Below are 25,111 nucleotides of genomic sequence, written 5' to 3'. Positions count from 1 at the left end.
AGAAGCAAACGCCAGCTTCCTGGGTGAAAGTTGGTGGATGTTTGACCCGTTCACCACCCCTGCCACCTGCCCTACTCAGACTTCCGCCCTCTTAACTTACGTTGTTGTCCTGCCTGGTTTCCCCCCCTACGCTGCTGGGTGCTGTTAAACAATAATGGGCACTGGCCAGCATGCCAGTGTGAAAGGACAGCTTTTTTTGTTGGTGTCTGACACCTGAAATCACTGACCAACTGCTGGTACTCGACGACCTCAGTGTGAAACCGGATTGTTGGAACGACCTACTTCCATTGCTACGATCAACATCAGCATTATTGTTATTTAAAAAACATCTGAAAAGGACGCTAATTTAGAAAGACTCTTTTGTAATTCATTTTAGCTTGTAAAAATGTTTTAGTAACTTGTACATTTCTATTAATGTTGTATCACTGCTCACCTTTATACTTTGATCAATTATGCACTCGCTGTATTTATCAGCTTCTTTTTTTATGTATCAGGGAGATATCTTCATAAGACATTTTTAGCTTCTAACCTCTCCCACACAATGTTTAAACTTAATAAATTCTTACTGTCTTGTCTTCACACATGTATGTGCAAATAAATTAGCTAGGCAGGATTTTGTTTGAAGAAAAGAAAAGCAAAAAAATCATGACGGAGATGGCTTTGCATTTTTGAGGGCATATAGCCCAAAGTGAATGGCGAGATTTTTAATTTACCGTGAGTTCTTCTTTGAACACAGGTGTAGCTACGAGGTGGCAATGTGCACTGTCTATATTTACACCCCTGGTCATCATTTGCCTAAATAGCAAAAAAAACACCTATACTAACGTCAAATATAGCCTAGTGATACCTACACGTAATGTAAGTCTTGGCTGACTGTGAATTTTTGGATAGTATTTTTAAATATTTCCACATGTCGGTTATAAGGTTATAGAGAATCTTTAACATCCCACGCCACGACATTTTTCTGTCATGACACTTGTGGTGCTGTTTTATCTCATACGACATGAAGTATCATTCATGGTTCTGATGATGTTTATAATTAAGACCCCGTGTCTTTCACATGAACACGCTTAGATAGGAAAACCCAGAGTTGACTGAACTAGTTGATAAGCAGCTTTGTAGTAACACTTATCCAGCCGCCAATGTGACGGGTTAGTCAAACCAGATAACTTGTTTGGGAAATTTTTAGAGGTTGAATTTTTGTTTTGTTATTGTCCCGTGTTCATAAAAAAAAGCTATTTATTGTATCACTTAATGGGTTGGGCTGGCTCTGAATAGAAGAAAAATAATTCAGCTGAATCTCGTCCGGAGTTCATCAACACTCCCCTGTCTCCCAACCACCCTGAACTCTGCAGTTTCTTTCTTAATATATAGTATCTAATAAAACAGAGAAGCCCCTCAAAAAAATCATTTAGAAAATTAAATAATTTATTATAATTTGTTCTGTGTGACCGCCACACAACCTCTTCCTGTGTTACAGACAGCCAGAGCTGAAGCTCCAAGGAGGCCGACGTAAACCAGGCATGAACTAACAGGCTGTTACGCATCACTACAGTCCTTGGAGCAGAGAGTGGTGTATTCATGCAGGTAAGTGAATAAAATATCCTTTTCCTCTTTCCAGGCATTTTTCCTGTGTTTATGTGAGCATGTATGCAGCAGAGACAACTGCCGTGTCTCTGCCAGGGCAGCACAGGAGAGAGCGGGCCGGTGGCCATCTGGGTTTAGAGGTGTCTTTAAATGGCGGAGGTGTAAATCTACTGCCCATGTGCCGGAGGGGACGTCAGTTTCTCTCTGGCCCGCAGACCCACTCACAGATCAATAAAGTTAACTCAAAACATTCACACTCTGCCATCTGAAATCAACCATTTAATGAGTTGCTGTTCCTGTAAAAGTGGAAAAGGCCCCTTCAGATTTATTAGAATAGAGAGAGAGTAGAATTCCAGAGAGGAGGAAGAAGGAGGAGGAGGAGGAGGAGGAGGAGTAAAGGAGGCAGAACTATAGATTTTCTGTTTGGATTCATTTCAGGCCAAACATTTAGGAGCCACAGCATCTCTACAGAACACACAAATAAACAATGAAAATAGCTTCTTGATCCGCTTTTTATGAGCGTGCATACTTAAATAGAGGTGATTGGATGCCTTTGGTAAACCATAGTAAGCATGGAAAGTCTCCACACTATAAAAGCAACGTTAGGTCATGTAATTTCACTTAGAATACTAAATGAAATCCAAAAGCGGAACTGCTTTCAGAAATAATTTCGCCAGCAGCAAAATAGCTCCTCAGCATGTTTCGGCAAAGGGCTGTAAACTTTTTTACAAACAAATGCTGAGTAAGAGAGCGAAGCACCTCTGTTTCTGCAGGCCTCTGAAATAACTCACAGTCCCGATGATGTGTGGAAGACGTTCTGGCAAACCGTTAATACATTTACAAAGACTTTTGAGACATGGCCCTCCTGCTTGTATCCGTTTAACAAGAGAAGTGTGGAAAATTGATATTCCTGATGTGCTTGTGTTTACTTAAAGGTCCAGTGTGCAGGATTTAGGGGGATATGTTGGCAAAAATGGGTTAGAATATAATAAGTATGTTTTTTTTGTGTATAATCACCTGAAAATAAGAATCGTTGTGTTTCCGTTACCTTAGAACGAGACGTTTATATCTCCACAGTGGGGGTGTAAATCACTAGTTTAATCGCAGTACAATATTAAATCAACTTTTTGGACAACGATATAATATTTGCTGATATCACACAGTCTGCCATGATACGATTTCAAATACGATGCAATTCAGGAGCCTCTGATTGATGTGAGATGATATCATGTTACAAAAGAAGCAGCCATCCCTTTCTTTTTTGTCTTTGGCCCTTTGTGGAAGAAATCTTTTTATTTCAACCCAAACCAACTGATCTTTTTCTTGAAACTGAAGGACTATCTGGCTTGAAGTAGGGCTGGGCGGTATACCGGTTCGTACCGAAAACCGGTATTTATTTTCGTTATGATATGAATTTTGGCTGACTCTGTCGTCTGTGGACATTCTCATAAGAAAGTTGTAATTGAACTAGCGCTGGCTCCCAGCGGCAATGATGTGATTGGATCCAAATCCGTGTACTTCCGTACTTCCTCGACCAACGGCTGATTACTTTGCCTTACACCCGCCTACACCGGAATTATTGTTCCCCGAATTGTTGTCCGTAGTACAACAGAAAAGGAAGTGTTCAGTGCATCGCAAGAAGAGATTAAAATGGATATGATTTCATTTGATTCAGTTATATTGCAGAGCTGCAACGTCTCTGTTACATGTAACACACGTGCCGTACCTATGGCAACGCTGTCACGTGGTCTGGATATCCCCTCCCATTTCTATTACAAAATGAAAGACGAATGTCCCCAGACTCCCATTCCGAAGTAAGGGAGGCTGGTCACGCGAGACTGCGATGATATTGGATTGTTGATCATTGCATTGATATACTGAAACACTTGCTCTAGATAGGGCCATTCATGTTTTTGTATCGGCCACTGTAGTTAGAAGCCCCTCTGTGATGAGCAGCATCGGAAAAACACAGATTTATGTAACTTGAAGCTGCTTTATGTAGTGTTTTAAATCCCAGAGTCCGTTAGCTTTGGAGAGGGAGAGACCTCTGCGGATAATTCAGCTCCCAGTAAAAACCTCCTGAACAATGAGTACTGAAGAAATCCTAACTGGGAGTTCCGGCTCGGCACATGGGAGAAGTTTCAGCTGGTTGCAATCTGCAATTCTCACCACTAGAGGCAGCTAAATCTTACACACTGTTCCTTTAAGTGAACCACTTTATGTCTGTGTAACTGAGCTGAAGGATTTGGCTGAGAGATGCATGCAGGTCGATGGAGCATCAGCAGCATTGTTTAATGACGCATACTGGAACCAACGCTGGATTATTTTTGCCCCTTCCTCTTTTACATGTAGTGTGTCCTGAGTTTGGACGTCTCGGCTCACTCCTGGTTTTCCTGAGCTCCTCCTTCATCCGCTCTTTGGACACGGCCCATAAACTCACCTCGTCATGTCCATCCAAACGCTGCTGTCTACCTGAAAATCATCTGATGATTGGTTTATGCTGATGGAGTGCATATTAAGTGTTCCATTTACTCTCCTCTTCCCCCAATCTCTCGCCCTCCACTACCGGCCATGCGTCCCCTGGGGGCCACACAGGAAGAGGAAGGAAGACAGATGAAATTGTCCTTTTTATGGCGATGTCTTACTTTTGGGGTTTACATTACAACATTATGAGGTAAATCCCTCCAGCAGCTGCCAGACAGAGCGGAGTTTCATGAGATTGTGTTACCTGCACGCTCTGCTTTATGGCGGCTGCAAAGAAAATCCTACATGTTAACAAGCACGCATGGAAAGAATTAGACTGGGGACTCCTTGCAGGGTGCCGTGTCTCATCAGGTGTGACGTTGCGGGGCTAAATCTGCGCATGTTTCCGGACACACGGTGTGACAGGTGTTGACAGTTGACAGCACAGGTCAGGAGCATGCGCTGTATGGGGCTGTGACCAGTGTACCTGGGTGTGGAGACGACTCGGGTGTGCAGGATTATTTGAAGAGCCTCTCTGAGCAGGATAGGTGGCTGAGCATGTGTGAGGCTCTGGTGTGTTTGTGCTGGTAAGGGGTTGTTTGTGCGAGTGTGTGAGCCTGTGTGTTTATGCTGCTAATGTGGGTTTAATTTGACAAGTGGTTGGCGGATTTGTCAGCGCTCAGCTGGGATGGAGGGAATCGGGCTCTGTATATTTTGGGTAAACATGAAGAAATTCACTCCAGGTTTCCACTCTTTTTCTAACTGCCTGTATGTATATCTTATTAGTTTGATATGATCATGTAAACCAAAGATGTTATTGTGCATTCAAAAAGACTTTTTTTCTGTTAGAGAAAAGTTCCAACATTTTTGGAAATTCAGTTTCTTTCTTAGAGTTAGATTACAAGATTGATAGTGCGGTGTAGTGCAGTATGGAGCTAGAGTTCATTGGTATTTAAAGGTGCTGTATGTAAGAATGTGGCCAAAACAGTTACTGCACTCAAATTCAAAATACTGCCGCGAGTCGTGTCCGCCCCCCCTCCCCTACAGATTCGAGGTTGCTGGACAGCGGCACGCTGGAGACTGATTTGTTTGCCCACGGGCAGCTGCCGTGGCAGGGCTGCATCCCCGCGTCGCCGCATCCTTGATCTTCGGTTTTCCAGCGGACCGTTCGAGCAAGTCCGGCTTCTCTGCTGCTAACGCTGCTGCCGGGATACAGCTGAGGAGACTGCTAATGCTATGTACTGGGACACTGCTAATGCTGCTTGCCGTGCTGCTGTAGCTCAGTCGTAACTGTAACTGATGCTGAGACTCTACTGACTGCGTGACTGGTAGACGGCGGTGGGTGGCGCAACAGGCCAAAACACAAATTCAAAACATAAACATGATTTGCGGACCGTAAAAATGTTTTTAAATGCGAATATTCTGGCTGTACTATTGTTGTTGGCGAGATCGGTATGTTATATGAACATTATTCCTTAGTCTCTGTGACATATTAGGAGGATTTTATGACTATTTGCTTTAGATTTCTTACATATACAGTAGCTCCTTTAAGACTGGAAGCAGTGAGAAACAGCTTGTCTGGCCTTGTCCAAAGTTCAACAATGTCCCCACCAGCATTTTGAAATCTGACTAATTAACTATTGTATCTTGTGTTTTTTTCTGTACACACAGTGATGAATTTTTAATTTTAGTTTCGCTCCATAACTATTTCTAGAGAACCACAATTTATCCACCAGCCCAGTACTTCTTCACAGAGAGCCTCTAAAAACTTGGCATTTCACACAGATGGACGTGGTTTTGCAGGACACAGCAGTGCCCAGTTTGGTGAACCCCATGACCAGGCCTTCTCACCAGGCCTTACTCTGAGTGCACTTTCATACTTAATATGATAACCTGTGTGCATCTTTGTAAGAATGCAGAACAAAAATCTGTTCAGTTTGATGAAAATGAGCAGTTGGATTAAGTGGCAAAAAATATGGGCTAGTTTTGTTTGTACAGCTTGAAAAATTATGCAAATTGGACTGAAAAATACACCTGTATATTCATTTATTCATTATCTGTAGCCACTTATCCTGTTAGGGGTCGCGGGGGTGCTGGAGCCTACCCCAGCTTACATTGGGCGAGAGGCAGGGTTCACCCTGGACAGGTCACCAGACTATCACAGGGCTGACACATAGAGCCTGCTTGTCTTTGGACTGTGGGAGGAAGCCGGAGAAAACCCACACCTGTATATATGGAAACTAATAGTCTGCGCTGTATGCTTGTTTGCTTGTTTGCTTGTTTACCTGTTGATGCAAGATGCTACATTGATATCAGAATAGAGACCCCCCTATTTGAGTTGAGTTTTGTTGTTGGACATATTTTAATCCATGTAAATGTTAATATGTTATATAGCAGTAAACAATCAGCCATGTGTCTGACTGTGGATGGTGGAGCTGTTGAATAGATTTGCGGAGTTTGTTAGTTACAGTGGTGGCTGTTAACAGTTAACTCCACTTATTAATCACTGAATGGCAGTGGAGCAAGCAGCCACTGGCCACCAGTTTTCACAGCTGATCCCTGCAGGACTGGAGAAGGTTTCTGGGTTGATGGTGTTTGACAGGCAGGTAGGAGGCTCAGTTATCTGTGAGTGTAGCTGTGCTGTAAGTAAACAGTCTGAACTCAGTTTTCTCTGACAGAGATGAAAGTTTAGTTTGAATCAGTCAACTCTGTGAGAGGACACCAGTTTAAACCTCCAGACTAACATGTTGCAGATGAAGAAAGAAATCCTAGTTGTCTCACATTAGGTATTTGTTGAGAGCATAAATAGAGAGACATTGAGCTTTTCAAATGATGATCAGTAGGTGTGAGCTTGTAAATCAGCCCTTAAACCTGTCAAACACTGCTGGAGAAATTAAATTATTTGTAGTTGTAGAAAAGAAATGTGTAAATGAAATTTTTATCAATCTGTCATCTTGATTCTAATATCTGAGTGGGACACACTAATTTCTTGTAACATTACGCCCTGAACTTTGACCCTCTTGCTTGTAGATAAAACAAACGCCACCAACCGAGTTTGCCAGAGACGGTTTAACTTTGAAGTTACAACTACACATATTGTAGATTCAAGCTTATTATATTTGCAACAGTGAAATTGCATCTGCAGTTCTCTGTCATCAGAATAGCTAGAAAAGCATGCTGGCTTGCATCCTGCAAAATCGGACTGGATGTCGGAGAACATCTTGGTATTTTTGGCATAAAACATTTTTTCATACTATATACTAAATCTTTTTCTGGCATACTATATAGTATAGGTAGTATGGGGATTGGGACGCACAGTAAATCTAAAATAGCTGTCAAAAATACAGTAATACTGCATTTAACTATTCCTTTAAATACAAGCAGTGCTGCTCAAAGTAAAATTCAGTCACTGTTCACTGAGAGTAATTATTATATCCTAGCTAAATATGGGTACAAGGGAAGTAGGAACAAAACACTGAAGTCAGAATTAAGCAAATTTGTGGATTAATCGTCAGTGTAGAAAATCTCCCTGACACTGCAGCAGACATTTGCACAACTAACCTGATCTGTCTGACTGATGAAATGACAGCAAAGCCACTTTATTTTTGTCAAAATCTTAATGAGTTTAATTAAACACTAGAGCAGGGACAGTTGAAAGCCGAGGGTTTGAGCCGTGTTCATATGGACTCTGCTGATGGGCCTGTGGAGAGGCTTCAGTATGGGAGACATATGGAGTTGGGGGTGGTGATGGAGGAGCTGTAATGTAGTCACAACAGAGGGTTCAGAGCCAAAGGAAACAGGGGTCTCTCTCTCCTTCCTAAACAGGATGAGAAGACGAGACCACACGCATGGCACACTGTATACTGTATATGTATCTACGTATACATCAAACAGGCTCAGGTTTTTCTATATATTTGATTTTTGTACCTATTCTGTGATTTCTGGTTGATCCTGAAGTTCCTTTTCCTCCTTTGCTTTCTCCAACACACACACACTGTTCCTCTCTGTACAAAGCACCACGTTCCCTGAGGAACCCGCTCTATGAAAGGCTCCTCTGTATTTTCTTTTATCTTTTTATTCCTCCAGCTCCTCTTCCTCCTCCTCCTGACCAGGAAGTGAGCAGAGATAGACGGTGTTATCATAGATAGGCCTCTTTACACACAGAGAGCAAACGTTAAGATACAGATTCTTTTTCTACATGTTTTTCAGACTAACTATTCTGCAAAACCTACGACAAACACACTTCCTATGAATTTCTCGCCTTGTCTGGTGTTTGCTGGCTCGAGCCATTTGTTCCACCGTGTCCTCCAGCTCAGTCTCACCCTCTGAAGCTTTGTGTTTGCCATTTGGCAGAGAGCACAGTCACCTTGGGAAACAAGTGAAAACAAGGTCAGTGTAAGCTCGTAAAGATGATTAAAATAGAATTTTCCATGACATTAAGCTATAGAACGACAGATTTTATTTGGTGACAGCCTGATGAGGAAGACTTTGGTTGAATTATCACAAAAGGAGACAAATATGTAACACACACATCAGAGTGCAGGTATCATTTTCATTTATTAGCATACTGATACCACAGTCACGTCTAACACAACAGTTGAGTTTTGTGAGTTCTGGTTATCTTGGCCCAGCAGCAGTGCAGTGACTCTGTATGTGTGTGTGTGCCAGTGTGTGTTTATGTGTTTGTGGTGTTATTCCAGGTGTTTTGTCTGAAACAGTGTGTGTACATCAGCTGGAGACCGGAGAGAGGAGAGGTACCATCCGTCGTCACCATACATGGTGTGTGCACATGTGTGTGTTTGAGAGACAGAGGGGGAGAGTATGTCGGCCGAGGAAGTGAGGGCGGATTTTCTGAGATCCACAGACACACAGAGATGCTTTGATATATTAGATGGAGAAGCAGAGGGGGACAGGAGCCAGATCTGTGTGTGTGTGTGTGTGTGTGTGTGTGTGTGTGTGTGTGTGAGAGAGAGAGAGGTGGTGCAAGTGTGTAAACACTCTCCTCTACCTCGCCTTGCTGTCCAGCCCTGTGCCAGGAGCTACCCTCACACCACCACGACCACACTCAGCAGCAGGAAGTCCTCTGATATCGGTGTGTGTGTGTGTGCCTGTCAACATCCCATATGACCATAGAGTGCTGCAGGGATGACGTGTTTTTGTAGGCCAATGCGGAAGTTAGTGTCGCCCTGGTTCCCTCGTCAAAAAGCCTGTGGGATTTTTCCATTTGATTATTGCCGAAAATTAGCTCTGTGGCAAACAAACGTTACATACTACTTACATGTTTTGTTCAGCGAGATAATCTTTACAACTGAACATAACGTTTATGATTTTTGAAGCGCAAATCCAATCATCAGACGTAAAAAGCTGATGTTCTGTTGTGTTTACACCAAACGTGACACGAAAATTTGCATCGCGTGACAATATTTTGTATTGACTTGCTTCATACTTGCAAATTGCAATACTTGCAATTGCATCATAGGTGCTGAATCGATGGATGAACGTCTGCCAGTACGTCCTCTGCGTCATATGTCCCCAGAGGATGTCGATGCTAATTGGCTTTCAAGGCACGAATTGGTCGCTAAAGTTCAGCTTTTCCAACTCTCGCGAATAAGCATATGACTCGAAATCATCCTACTAACTTAATCTGCGCTGCTTAATTTGCGTATTTCACGTCATTCGCGTCATGTCCATTGCGCTCTTTGTGCCGCCTGGCAGGAATTTGTGTCTGATTGTGCCTTTATTACATTGACTTTACATACACTCATGCAAATTGTTTTATTCATGCCCGGTGTGAACACAACATAAGGCTATAACCAAAGTACACCATGGTTGCATGGCTTAACGTCGCCCCCACAACAAGGCTGGAGAGCTGCGATGGTGTGCCGACACTCATTTAGCCATTTATTAGCAACCACCTTTTTTAAGGCACCTAAAGGTTTCACAGTCAATGAGTGGGGTATTTACTGACACATTTTATGTTGTAGAACAAAATATGAAAGCTTGTGTTAATCAGACCTTATTTCAGGCATCTAACTAAAAAAACAATTTAAAAAAATCCATTGACTTCGAGCTGAGGGAACCAGAGTGTCCCGTTATGTGTGGTGTCCCTCAAGGATCTGTCCTTGGCCCACTTCTATTTATTATAAACATGCTCCCCCTTGGCCGTGTCATCAGACAGTGCAGGATTTCTTTCCACTGCTACGCCGATGACACTCAGCTGTATCTCAGGACTGACCCAACCCCTTCAACTGCTCTACCATCTTCAACTTTACCTCAGTCCACACTCACCAACTGCCTGGAGGAGATAAAGGCATGGATGAGTCGTAACTTCCTCCAACTCAACTGTTCCAAATCCAAAGCCATACTTATTGGCACCCCTCATTAGGTCCATTCATCTTCTATAACCACCACCGCCAGGACATCCCCCTTTCATCTACAGTTACCAACCTTGACGTGAGACTGGACCCTCACCTAACGTGAAAATCACATTAAATATCTGTGTAAATCCTGCTTTTTTCACCTTAAGAACATCGCTAAACTCCGTCCCTCTCTTGCCCTCTCTGATGCAGAGAAACTAGTCCATGCCTTTGTCTCCTCCAGGCTCGATTACTGCAACACCCTTCTAATTGGAATTCCTGGCAAACATCTGCAAAAATTACAACTTATTCAGAATAGTGCTGCTAGGATCCTCCTGAAAGTCAGAAAACACGAACACATCACACCTGTACTCCACACCCTTCACTAGCTCCCCATCTCCGCCAGAATCAGCTACAAACTTGCTCTCATCACCCATCAGTGTATCCATGGAAATGCCCCAGATTATCTCAATGAATTACTCACCCAGCAAGCTTCAACCCGGAATCTACGCTCCCAAAACCAATACCTTCTCCATCTCCCCAGAACCAAGCTCCGCACTATGGGAGACTGTGCCTTTTGTTCTGCTGCCCCTTATCTCTGGAGCTCCCTACCCGGCCACCTCAGAGCCCCTCAGACAGTGGATGCCTTTAAGAGAGTCTTAAAGACTTTCCTTTTTAATGAAGCTTTTGACTTGGCCTAGGACTTTTTGAATTTGTTTTTATAATGTTTTAATCGATCTACCTTTTTACTGTGTGCTGTAGCACTTTGAGATTTTTTTATAAATGAAAAGTGCTTTATAAATTAAATTTATTCTTCTTCTTATTATTATTATTATTAACTCACTTCTGGGATTCAGGACTCATTCCTGCAGCACTCTGTTCCAGGAGCTGGTGGCATCAGGAGAGAGATCTGAAGTGACACCTGTTATGAAACCCGTTAAAATGTACATTCAACTTTGTATCTACACAGGTGACTTATTAAAATGATACTCTGCAGATTTCCAACCAGCTTTGTATCAAGACAGTGTGGGTAATATGTGTAAATGAACTATGTTAAACTTACCTCCGTCTTACCAGCCTCCAGATCTCTCTGCTCATTCGCCAGTGAAAATCCACCAGATGACGAATTTTACTGTTGCTGATGAAAGATTCTGTCACTATGTTGCCTCTTCCTCGTCTCCAGTGTTTCAGCTCACATAAGGTCATCCCCAAGTGGTGGCATTTATTGGTCTGGTGTGATGCAGTGCACTTTGGTAGTTGTAGGTTTTCTACTTATGGAGGAAAAGCAAATATCACAGCCCTTTTCCTCTGTTCTCTCTGGTGATGTGGCACCAATGTCAAAAGTCTGTGAGTCTTGCTCCTGCACAGTCAGCCTAGCTTTATAGTGGTATAGTAGTTTTATAATGGTAATAGTACATTACATTAAGGCAGCGGTAGACCAGCGACTCCTGTGTTCTGCGAGGTAAAATTACTGTTTTGGTCAACGGCGTCTAGTTTTGAAGAGAGCATAGATGTATATAACGGCTTCATTTCCCCATCAGAAAGGGCTGTGTGATGGCATCGTAAAGTCGTTAAAATACAATAAATATAGCGTCCACTTGAACCGATATCGACTTATGGTGACTAGAATATATTTTGCCGCCCCCGTCCAAAGCAGCACATTGCTGTGCTTCCATGGCAACACTCCTGCCTGCCTCTCCAAACTGTGTACAAGCCAGCCGCCATCTACTGTAGGTAATACACTGACTTTAAGTATCTCACACAATCCACTTCAAAACAGCCAAACTATCCCTATAAGTGAAAAACAATGCCAGGTTTACTTTAATGTCAGTTTGGTATGGAGATCACTCACAGCCAAATGTAATTGGTTTGTTTAATGTGTGACCTCGTCTGTGCCACATCATAAGCGAATAATCTCCAGTAAACAGAAGCAATAAATGTTGTTGAAATTTGAACAGTCAGGAGATCAGTCGTGTAGAGTGCCCCCAGCTGTAGAGGCACACCCATATGTTAAATGTGTATGGTGTACAGTATGTGGCTATGGGTGTGTCATGGTTGACTGCACACACAAAATCACCACAGTCAGCAAGTCTGCTTGTCAAACTTAAAAGACAGAGTGGGTTAAAGGGATAAAATAAAGGCTCTGGTGAGATGGAGGCAAAGAAAGCGGTGTGTCACGGGCTTTCTTTCCCAACGTTTTTTTGATTCACTTCCCATACCAGTCTAAAGAGGGAAAAATTGATGTGAGGGAGGAATTTAAACCATAGGATGAAGGAAACTGTATTTGAGGCTTTCAGGAGCTGTTGAGGGAGCTAAAAACAATTTCATCTGACCTGACTGAACATCACTTGAAATCAATGAAACTTGACTGAAGCTTAGGGCTCTCTCAGCCCTAGAGTCGTCTCCTTTGGTCTGAATCAGGGACTAATTTTGTTCCAGAGTTGTATAATTGCCTAGAGCTGGTTACTGTTCTCACGGCAGCATTTACAAGCTTTGCGGAAGAAAGCTGCTCTTGATTGGTCAGAATTTCCATGTGGGAAAAATCCAGGAAGTAAAGCAAACATTGAAGAAGAGTACACTTGCAAGATAAATGTGACACTTTCTAATGTCACAATGGAGGGACAACTACGCAGGTTGATTTTAGCGCTGCTCATCGTGGACTATATTGCTGTCATTGTTCATTTTAGTCAAACCATACAGTTTGAAAACGAGGCGCGGCTCCAACTAGAAAACAATGTTTTGATGCATTGGATGTGCTGAATGTGCATATTAAGGCAGTACAGGAGGAGGTGCACATTAATAATCCTCCAGGACTGTAACATGCTCATGTTTAACCCAAACAATGTGTCATGTGACTGCAGTTGCTTCACATCCAGGTCGGAACACCTTCTCACCACAAACTAGCCGCACCAGAGTTCCTTTGTAACCAGACTGAGACCACCTCTTCAAGAAGGTCTCGGTCTGGTTGGTTTGGTGCGCACCCTGGTACATCATTATCAGGTTGTTACATCATTTAGATTAAAAAATGATTAAAAATGCCAAAAATGGCACTAAGAATAAGTAATCAGCACTTTGGGTAAAGGAGTATAAAAGAAAACCAGTGTGACAAATTCCCACAGCTTTTCTGTACCGGTGCAGTGTGCTGTAGGTATGTTGTCTTAGTCCAGTCCAGCAGTCCAATGTGGCTCACCTTTGACCTCTAACCTGGCGTAAAGGGAAGTGACACCATTTGCTGCTTGTTCTTTAGCTTCTGCTGACCTCCTGTGACTTCAGCCGCCACACATGGAGGCTCAACGATGTAATCTTTAAAGGCCTTGCAGTCGTAGTTTTTTACCTCAGAGGAACAACAATATCCAGAATAAGTAAAATCTTGACTTAAACTCTGCAGCGCATGTCGAGTATAAATCTCATAAACCTGCCTGTGCCTCGCTTCTGCAGAGCCGCCTTAATAAAGCTGTTATACGGGCTAATGCAATAATTCAAACTGTGATGTGTTATACATATAGCCCGAGATCACACACTGATAGCTCACCTCAACATTGTGCACTCTGAGCCTTTGAACCGCACTAACACACACACACGCACACACACACACTGTCAGCGGGCAGTAGTATTTTAGAGGATATAGAGAGTGCTGAATCTCGCTGTGACTCCAGGAAACCCTGCACTCACTTCCACCTTCAGTAGGATGAAAGGAGTTCAGGGAGCTAGAGTTCCACTCCCTACAGCGTGTGAGTGTGTGTGAGTGTGTGTTTGAGCGAGTGTGTGGGAGTGTAACACAGCTTTGGGTGCCCCTATCTCCTGTCTTTGCGGTTCCAGCATAAGCACATTACAAATTCACACATCCCCCTACCAGCACCCCCATACGCCGAACCCCTATCGCTCCACATCTGATACAATCACAACATGGCTACAAAGGGGCTGCCAGGCAGGGGGTACCGGTGTCTGAGTGTGTATCTGTGTGTGTGTATTTCCAGCTCTATTCATGGAGCAGGATGCGGGCTTTTTGAGCTCGCAGTAAAATGGTGAGAAATACCCTGAACCTCAAAGACTGTGTAGACCTCAGTAGCCCCCGCTCTCCTTCATCTCTCGATTTTAGGCTATTTTAAACACAGACAAGCGGGAAAAGGGGATTTGATCGTTGCAATCCTCTCCTTTTTTTCCCTCTCCTTCACCTCTTCTCCCATCAAGATTGTCACAGGGCGTCTAGCCAGACCATGAGAGTTTGTTTCTAACCTTGTAAATGTATGTATATATAAGATATTTTGTGCAAAACATTTTAAGCTTGAAGGGACATCAAGTATACCAAGATGGTACAGGATGGGTGTTTGATTAGATTTAAATTAAAATCAAGATATACATGTGGTGAAGGTTGCCAATGCAAAATGCACACATGGCACACAGTGTAAAACTACCACAGGTATCTTGCTGTCGGCCGTTGGTCAACGTCGTGCCGCTGCTGAATGTCTGTCACCTTTGTTTTTGTGGTGTGTCCGGCACCGTTAGCACTAGTTGGTCCTTTGTTGGCTTTTTTCGGCTGATCCAGCATGTTGAATCAGTGTTGAAGACAGCGGAGCCTGTTGGCCAATGGAATAACTCTGACTGGCAGTTTAGCTCAGTGCACGACAAGACAAACAGAAGTGAGGAAAGTAAACAAAAAACTAAACTTGCCTTTGAGCTCTTTAGCTCTCAAACACAATTCACAGACTGTTACTTTTTTGGATTTGGCATCCATAGTTAACCAGATAGGAAGACTCAAAACTAGGCATATAACATTGATATATAAAAATTAAAGTGTGTAAAATAATGATTATTCATTTCCATATAATGTTTTGTGTCAAAGCCACAAGGCATTACTGGAGAGGGGCTTTCGAGCAACATGTGGCTCTGGAGGTGCAGGTTGCTTACCCTTGCTTCTATACCAACAGACTGAGACCAAAAACAAATTCCAACAATGGAGCTGCTCAATGCTTGTCACCAAAATTCGAACTGCACACTACCGTCCTTTGTCTTTGTCACTTGGAAAAAGTTATTTAGAATTTTCATGGTGAAAAATCAAAGTGATTGTACGTATTTCTCCTGTAACTGTCCTTACATAACCCAACAGAACATCCATGCGCTGTAGAACGACACATACTGTACAAGCTTTTTAATTTGTGTGTTTTGTTTCTGAGACAAAAAAACAAACTTGTTTATTGTTAGAGAACCATCATGGTTTGAGTTAAAATAAGTCCTCTGTTAAGGCTGGGGAAACATTATGGCTCGAGTCGAAATCACCACTTCACTAACGTAGGGGAGCTTTGTCATCATGGAAACAACAATGAGCTTGTGGGTCTTGATATATATGGAACAATGTGGCTATGCTTAAAATAACATAATGTTGAACTCCTCCCTACGTTGACGGCGTTACCTGACTTCCTCCTTTGCGCTCATCATAATTACTATGGACGCCAGAGGGCTTTGAACGTAAACATGTTGTTTTGGTACACGTCCTGAAATGACTGATGTTTTTGTCCCTCTGCTCACTGTTCAACATCATACTCTCCTCGAACACCAGCCAAACTAATGACTGTCAATCACACATCAAAGAAGAAGCCCAGTTGCAGCTGTGTTCCCTCTTTGGACATTTTTTTTGGTCTTTGTAAAAGTTTCATACCTCAAAATAAAGCTGATAAAACTGAAATAAGGGAGTAATTAACAGTAATGTCACCTGTTAAGCTAATAATCCACGAATCAGAGTTTCCTGTAAATAACCTGTAGCTTTGATTGCCAGTCCTACCACTGCACATAAACTGCTCACATGCCCACAGTTCGCATATTAACACAGAAACTGACGGATTTGTTACACGCCCACCCGTTCACACCCGCCCACAGACCCACATGTCCACAAACCCACCCACACACACACCTATAGGCAGTGTCTGTGATGGTGTGAGATTGACACACAGTTAAGTTTTACAGGTGCGCTGAAGCGGATAATTAGCCTGTTAGCTGTGACTAATGAAATCTCCACTGCTGTGCCCTCTACTGCTGCCGGGGCAGAGGCCACTTTCCTGTTTGGATAGGCAACGCTTTAAAGCAGAGCGGAGGGGAGCCGGCTGTATGTAGGCGTGCTCTGAGAGTGTGTGTGAGGGGGACAGAGAGTGTGTGTGTGAGAGAGGCTGTGAATGTGTTTGTATTCAGCTACATAAAGGATGAAGGAGAGTAAAAGTTGAATGAATGAGAAGAGAGTGAAAAAAAAGCACAGGTGGGAATTTCACTTCACAGCTTCTATATGGAAATACTGCTTTTATTCAAAACACACACTCAAAGTTAAAAACAGAGATGTTAAGGTGACAAAGTCAGTATGGGATTGGAGGGCAAGTTACCTTTTACTCTTTTGAAGGGCACTTAGGTCCAATCCCATTTCTTATTTTTAAACTTATGGCCAATACACAGGCATGGATGTGATGTGTCAAGTAGGTGGAGGGAAGTGTTGTTTTTTTTTACCTGCTACTATAGACTGTAAAATTGATGGACAAAGCTGTCAATCATTTGCATCTTGATTTTTAGAGCCAGAAGTGACCATATTTGGACGGGAGGGTGGAGCTGTGGAGGAGCGAGGGGTGGAGCTGACTGAGAAACCAAGGACACTATGGGCAGACGGTCTGTCACTCAAAGCCAACGTCCCTACTTATATGTAACTTTAGAACTTAATAACATTTGAACAGGTGAGCCCGTGTCCGCTAACGCTCTAAAGTTTGCCTCGAATTGTTTTTCATCCACGCATCCCTGTGTGTGTAACAAGCAGAGAAAAAATAAATAAATAAATAATTAAAAAAAAAAATAGTATTAAACTTTATTTATACAGCACCTTTCATACAAGAAATGCAGCACAAAGTAAGGGCAGTATAAGCAATGAATACTTCACATGAAAATAGATAGAATGAATATAAAAAGACATTTAAAAACTGTTTAAAACAAGGATTAAATAAATCCTAAAAAGTCACAAAATCTGACATCATAAAATCAATGAGTTGTTAATCTATAACTAATGAAATCAAGTAAGATTTTAAAAAGTTGCAGCAGCGTGAAGCTTAAGTTTCAGACCCGTGTCAGGAAGTCAGAGCGAGTTAAAGGCTAAAGTGAACAGATCTGTTTTAGCTTTCTTTAAAAAATACGTAGCGAGCTAGCTTCTCTGATATCTATAGGTAGTGTGCTCCATAGCTTTGGGTTGTCATTGACAAAGGCTGCATCCCCGCTCTTCTTCTGGCTGATTCTGGGAACCTTCAATAAACCAGCGGCAGATGATCGCAGTGTTCTTAGAGGCAACTAGTTCACAAGGGAGTTAGCGATGTAGCTCGGTCTGAGCCCATGTAGGGCTTTGTGTATAAGGAGAAGGAGCTTAAAATCAATTATAAATGTTATAGTAGCAGGAAAATACTTAAATATTGATTTTGACCAGGTTTTTGATGGTCAATGAAGCAATTGTTTCTGCTGCCTTGAAATGTGCCCGACCATACCTCATTTTAAGACCACAGGAGGAGCACAAGTTCTTTGCTACTTACACAACGTGGGCGCTGACTGTGATTTTGACAACTGTGTTGGTCTGAATCTTGCACTGACAGCGCTGTACTGTGCACAGCTTTTTACCAGGTTTAAGATAGGGCCTTAAGTAACAACTAAATAATTACACATGCTCCTAGGGCAGGTGTAAATCATAAAATGTCAATGTTTTTAATTAATTGTATGCCATTTTGTGGAACTCTATCTTTAATCGTTGATTGGCTACTTGTCTTAGTTATGACTTTAGCCATGCAACACATTTAAGTAGCTGAATTACTTACAAATGAACAAGCAGTTACTGAGGCTCTAGTGCAACCCCCCTGGAGTTTTTCTGAATGTTGCTCTGTGGATTCTTTGTGTGGTACCGTCACTCTGTCCTCGCACTTACTTGTATCACCTAAACAGAGTGAGTGGTCAACAAATGTGTGTGTCTGTGTGTGTCGGTGAGACCAGCCCCCCCAGGAGAGCTGATGAGGGGCTGTGTACAGCTCACCTCTGACCCTCATGCCACTTCAGGACTTGGAATGTGCAGACACACACACACACACACACACACACACACACACACACACACACACTCAGTGCCCCCTTTTGCCCTCCGACCAACTGCTGACAGAGCTGATCGCTGCAGTTACGCAGCCTGACGATGGAAACTGATTGATGATTGGCTGAAGGAGCAGTCAGCAGCATGTCAGCGGGCCCTTACCCTGACCCGTGACCTTTGACCTTTGACTCAGGACAGTGGTATTCTATAGGGATAACTACGTTGTACACAAGACCTTCGAATGCGGATAGTTTCATCCTATTTTAGTCGGCGGCAATAAAGAGTTTAAGCTGCACAAGGAACAAAGCTTTTCACAGCTCTGCCTGCTGTGAGCCTCTCCACACTTCTAACTATATTTAGATTGTTAAACACATTAAAAACATTATAAACGCACCAAACCCATGACTTGATTCCTAAAATCTTTTAATTTAAACAAGGGAAAGTCAACTTGCTTTGCTGGGGGGCACTTGTGTAGAATGACAGGAGGGCAGGTGCCAGTTAATACAGAAACAATAAGATAAAATGAAATGGGTTAAATCCAATTGCAGCAGCTCTAGACAGATCGGGTGTACACAGAGGTGTTGCTAGGAATTGAAGACATTTGGAGCTTGGGGAGTTGGGGGTCCTGGAGATCCTCCCTTGGCACGTTTATTTTAATCAACAAGCTCTACTTTAATCCCTTTTAATGTACTCTGGCACCTTATTGACATTCAAAGTATAAAAAGAAATCCCAGTGTGAATGTTGGCGAGCCACCCGGCACGCTATCGGAGGCCAACCATTTTTAAATTCACAGTGAAAATAAATTGATTCACACTGGGATTTTTATGCCTCAGTGTCGGCGATAGCCGTGGGCGGAGGTATAATGGTTTGTCCGTCTGCCTGTATGTGCGTACGGCCCATTCTTGTGAACGCAATGTCTCAATAATGTCTTGAGGGAATTTCTACGAATTTGGCACAAACGTCCACTTGGACTCAACGATGAAGTGATTAGAATTTGGCGTTCAACGGTCACTGTGACCTCAGGAAACATGTGTTTTTGCCATAACTCATAAATTCATACACTGATTATGACAAAATTTAACTTGATGTCTAATAGGATAAAATTATGAAGTGATGAAATTTTATATTCAAAAAGTTAAAGGTCAACTTCACTGTGACGTCATAATGTTCTGCATAAAACACTTTTCTGGCCATCACTCAGCGTCATATCTCAGGAACAGAAGGGGAGACATTTGGTCACATACTGAATTGGTGACACTAATCTTGGGTGTTCACCTTGAAACTGTGCTGATTGTATAGATCTTTTGCTGTCGGGGGAAGATGTGTGTGAAGGATCCACGTTTTCACAGACATGGATGTAAACTGTAAGAGGAACTTGACGTGTCTGTGAAGGCGTACAACCACAAGGCGGTGATTCTAGTTGTCGTATTTTCATGATGACACGAAGCGCATCGTGAGTTTGATTTTTTTTGGCTGTATAACATGTTTCTTGTCACATGTCTGACAGAGCACAAAGCCACCATTAGCTTTTGTTTTGTCTCACTTTCACCATTTTGGTTTGTTGGATTTGGAGACTAACAAGAGGCTCTTGTGTCGTGTGTGTGTGGTTGTGTGTGTGTGGTTGTGCTGCTCTCTAGGTGGTACTCTGTGTTAAAGGCCACAGTCCAAGTGAATGTAATGAGCTGGCAAGATGTTGTCTCTGAGGTGGCTTATTTCATGCATGCGTGTGTCCTTGTGTCACCAAGTGGAGTGACTTCTGCTTTAGTCATCACTGCTGTCACCTCTGTGACACTCTGGTGCACCCTGAACAACCATGTGCAAAACTTCTACTGAGGCTTTGACACTCTGAGGAGACTGTGTGTCACAAAGTGTAGATTTCATTTCATACGCTAACACATACTTATGCTGTTGCAGAGACTATCTTTTTAGTACGGTGGGCAACAAGGCCAAACATGCAGCAACAGTCTGAAACATCTCTACTTGGAGAAGTGTGCCACAGCTTCTGAAAGCAAGCTGAGTCAAAACCACATAAAAATCCAAAACAAATACAACAACAGAAACATGCAAAATGGAAAAAAGTGACTATTGAAACCACTGAAAACCACACTGGATTATCCATTGTCACAAAGCTGAAAATTGGGCTGTTTTTCCGGCTCTTGGAAGCTGGTGTTTTGGAGATACAAGGTTTCATAAGAGAGTGATGACATGCATTTTGTAAACTTTCCATAAACAATGTAAATAGGGCATTTTTATTTGACTACATTTATTTATTTTTTGCATGAACAGTCATCAATTGTTTCAGCTGTTCATTTAGTAAGCTTGCATGTCCTCAAAAGTTGTTAAAGTGATAGTAAGGATATTTCAAAGTGGGGTTTTATGAGGTACTAATCCATAGTCAGTGCATTACTTACAGTAGATGCAGTTGGCATGCCCTCAGATTGGAGAGGCAGTTCGGAGTCAGACATGAAAGCTACGCAATGTACTGCTGTGGACAGGGGTCAGTAACGACACATATTTGAGCCACCTTCAAAAAATCAATATCACTTTAAATGTCTGCTATAACGTTTGCACAGTTAGTGCAGTTTGTTTTGGCTGGTGTGAAAGCTGTCAATTGAACCCTATTTAAACTGCTCTGGCCTGCCTATTGTTGCTGCTTCCTGTGCAAGCCGCTTTGCAACCCGCCTCCACCCCAGCTCCTCCTTTTCATGCTGTGTCTGACTTATCAATGTCATTTCTCTTTGTCTTTGATGCTGCTCTGTTCTGTTCCCAGGGGGGTCTTTGCTGCTGCTCTGTTCTGTTCCCAGGGGGGTCTTTGCTGCTGCTCTCCCTGCCTCAGGCTTTCCTTGTAGGCAAATGGAAGGGCAGGGAGGATTGGTCTCTGCCTCCAGCTTTCCTCATTTGCACGTGGAAGGGCAGAGAGGTGTGCTCTCTCTAACTTATGCTTTTCACATAGGCGCATGGAAGAGGCTTTCTGTATAGGCCTAGGAAAGGGAGGGGGCCCCAGAACAGAGCCATACCACCAAATATTATACTGCAAATGGAAACTTATATCGCCTTTTTTTAGTGGGTTAAAATACGTTTTGTTACTGCTCCAAACTAGGCCGTACCCATATCTACTGTATGTGATATACTGTCTCTGGATCAGTACCTCATACAACCCCACTTCAAAAAATCTGAACTATCCCTTTAATGTTTTTGCTTTGGCATGTTTTTTCATTTGCAGCACGTTTCTGTTGTCGCTTTTGTTTTGGATTTTTGTATGTGTTTTTGAATTGGCATTGTTTCAGAAGCCGCGGGACGTTTCATGAAAGGTTTTGGGCCGCGAATTTGACCTCGTTGACCACCATATTTTTAGTGAACTTTGTGTTTTGAAGAATGAAACTTTTACCATCTTTGTTCTTGGAAAGAGCCCTGAAGGGACAGACTTCAAACTAGCTGATGGTTTCACTGCGGAGGCCTGCTGACACATGCACACACACACACACACACACACACATACAGATCTGCTGAAAACATTGTGTTGTCATGAACTTATATTTGCCGCGGGAAGTTGGCTCAATGATTTTATTTAAGAATGAAAGTAAACACACTTCTATTCTGTTATATAAATATTGTAAGAGAATAGTGTGTGACCTATGGATGAAAGAATGGAGAGCAGGGCCGGAGAACAAAGGAGAAAACCAAAGAGAGGCAGCGATGCTGATGATGATGATGATGATGGGGCTTTACGATGTAAAGTTCTGATGGAAATTTCAGCTGCTGGACTAAAGGAACAAAGCAGATGTGTGTGTGTGTGTATGTGCGTGTCCGAGGGCTTTCAGTTCTCTTTCTGCTGTTCTCCCTCTGAGGAACAGTAATTGTGATCCATGCTCTGTTAAAATCCGCAGCCCACTGGGACCAGCATGAAGACATCACACACACAGTCACACAGCTCCTCGGTCGCTGCTGCAGCGGACCAGTGAAGACATCACACACATGTACAAGTGCTGTCACTTTACGTGCCCTTGCCCTTGCACCTTCTCCTCTCTGAGGCACCCAACTCTTCCACATCTGGACCGCTCCTTCCATCCTTCCTTACCTTCCTTCCTTATAGCAGAGGTTTCCTCCAGGGGACAAGCTGTGCAGTACTGAGACTGACCTCAGGGGGGAGTTTCTCTCTCATGTTGAGCAGAGGGGAGTTGACTCAGCTGCACAAGCTTGGCATTACCTGTGTATTTATTTATACAGCATAAGATTACAGTGCAGATTGCACATTAACTAACATTTCTGTAAATGTGCCAGTTTAGCCAACTTGGTTGATCTTCAGCTGTGCTCCCCGGGAAGGGAAAACACACACGATAAAATAGGAAACAACAGTAGAACAGATCACACTTCATAAGAGTACATAAAAACGGGACAGTTCATAAAAACATAAAACAAAGCACCCGTCAGATTTTCAGATTTTTACAGAGTATAGTCACATACTTGATAGTTTCTAGTCATGATTTAAAATTATTTTTAAATGAACGATATGTGTCACAGTCTCTGATAAGTGTTGGTAGTTTGTTCCATGTGTGAGCTGCTCTATCTGAAAATGTTGTCTGTGTGTGTAGTTTGTACTATTTGGTCTATTATAATAGTATACAATATAATTATGGAAGTATTTCTTTAACAAAAAGTGTCTTTGATATATGCCATCCCATCCCAGTGAAAACTATGCATCTTCAATTTTGGTACTCTGGAGTTTTTCAAGTATGATTCAGTGTTCCTTTTTTCGGTTGGCTGAGAACATTATCCTCCCTCTAAGGCAAAATAAACCAAACCTCACTGGATTATCTGAGAAATGCATTGTCACAAAGCTGAAAATTGGACAGTTTTTCCAGCTCGTAAAAGTTGATCTTTTGGACATGCGAGGTTTTCATAGGACGGTGCTGACATGCTTTTTTTTTTTAAACAGATTTAGAATAGTTCAGTTTTTATAACTGTTTGTATTTGTATCAACTGGATCAACAACAGATTCATCCTGCTCGACTACAGCTCTATTTGCATGGGAGTAGTATTACAAAGGGACCTCTTATGAATAAGAATGTGCCCTTCAATGTCTCTGTTTTGTGCATTTGCATAGGATTAACAAAGTCTGTATCTTATATGGTTTTACTAACATTATCCACTGGATATGATGTCAAGCAGCCCAGTCCCTAAAAGAAAATGACAGCTTTTTATTCTGCAAACCACAACTAGGTTATATTCAATGTTTCACATGTGTCATATCAAAGTTTCTAAAGTGATGTAGAGCTGACTTTGACAATGGGAGGTGTGACACTTACGCCGGAATTCCACTGGATGCGTGTCCGTTGCGGAACGGCTGCGCTGGTTATCCGCTGCGTGCTCCGCCGTCCACTAACCCCCACCGGCTGCATTTGCTGTGCGGAGTGGTGCAGCTCCGCGACATAACAAGATGTAGCTTTTAAAAACAGAACCACAAAACCAGACGAGTAGTAGGAAGACATCTCGGTGCACCTCCATGATTAATATCTCCTCGTCCATGGTGTCAACGGGGTGAAAGGACGTCTGAAAATCTCTGACCTGTTGACTTCAGGCCTGCCTCCGCCCATTATGACGTTTTCAAGGTGTAGTGCAGGGAAATATGATCCGCCATGAACACTGTGTATTTTATTTTGAAAATTAACCGGATGTTTTATTTTGTTTCTGTGCACGACTTCCTGCCCCGCACAATCTGCCCTGTGTCCTGCGTATGTGATGGAGCCGGAACGCAGTGCAGCCGCAGCCGGTGGAAGCACACACATTGACCAGAATTGAAACGTATCGGCTCCGCTGCCGTTCCAGAGCACAGACGCAACCAACATGCATCTGGAATTTGGGGGTTAGGCGAGACAACTGCCAGGCTGCAGACACTGTTCAAGACCAAAAAAAAAACAAAAAAACAACAACTTGTGTTTATTAGCGACCTGTCATTGTGCTTTTCCAGGGGTGCTGTAAAAAGGTTGATTTTTGCAGAGACATTGCTCCTTTTCCAGCCAGGACTATACACCTAAAACATGATCTTCACCTAACCATAAGCAAGTGGTTTTTGTGCCTAAACCTAACGACACGTTAACCACTGTTAAATGTAAAGATTCAACATATCCACCACATAATAATTTGCAACTGTTAACATATCCATGGTTAGCAAAAATGTACAAATGTAAAATTGTGTCAAGGCAACAATAATAATACAACCTAAAATCACAGAGATGCTGATTTGCACGTGACTAACATTATGCCCACATCATCCCTGTGCAAATAGGACATAAAGGTCTAGCGTGTAGGATTTAGCTGCATCTAGCAGTGAGGTTGCAGAACTTTAACTTCTGTGTGCCAAGTGTGGAGGAGAACTACGGAAAATGCAAATAGCTAGCTAACTATAGCCAGTGTTTGGGTTGTTCTGAGGCCCTGGTGTTCTCCGCTGCCAAGTACTGTGCACCGGTCTGGTGCCATAGCCCCCACGTCAAGAAGCTGGACACTGCCCTCAACACTGCCCTACGGACTTTTCTCTCCAGGTGCCTGAGAGCTACACCAACAAACCACTTACCTGTCCTCGCTGGTATCGCTCCAGCAGAGGTCAGACGGGAAGCG

At 42.8% G+C, this 25,111-nt stretch overlaps 1 protein-coding gene across 1 annotated transcript in view; it reads left to right on the top strand.

Moving 5' to 3' along the window:
• Positions 1–1,476: 1,476 nt before the first annotated feature.
• The window catches only part of LOC126398977 (hormonally up-regulated neu tumor-associated kinase), a 987,429-nt gene continuing 963,794 nt past the window's right edge, over positions 1,477–25,111 (top strand). Inside the window, exon 1 of the transcript XR_007570838.1 lies at positions 1,477–1,587. The gene's annotated coding sequence lies outside the window, so the exon portion shown is untranslated. The remainder of the gene's footprint in view (positions 1,588–25,111) is intronic.

This window comes from Epinephelus moara, chromosome 12 (assembly GCF_006386435.1).
Source record: "Epinephelus moara isolate mb chromosome 12, YSFRI_EMoa_1.0, whole genome shotgun sequence".
Taxonomy (NCBI): Eukaryota; Metazoa; Chordata; class Actinopteri; order Perciformes; family Serranidae; genus Epinephelus; species Epinephelus moara.
This window is presented reverse-complemented; position numbering and strand designations above follow the sequence as displayed.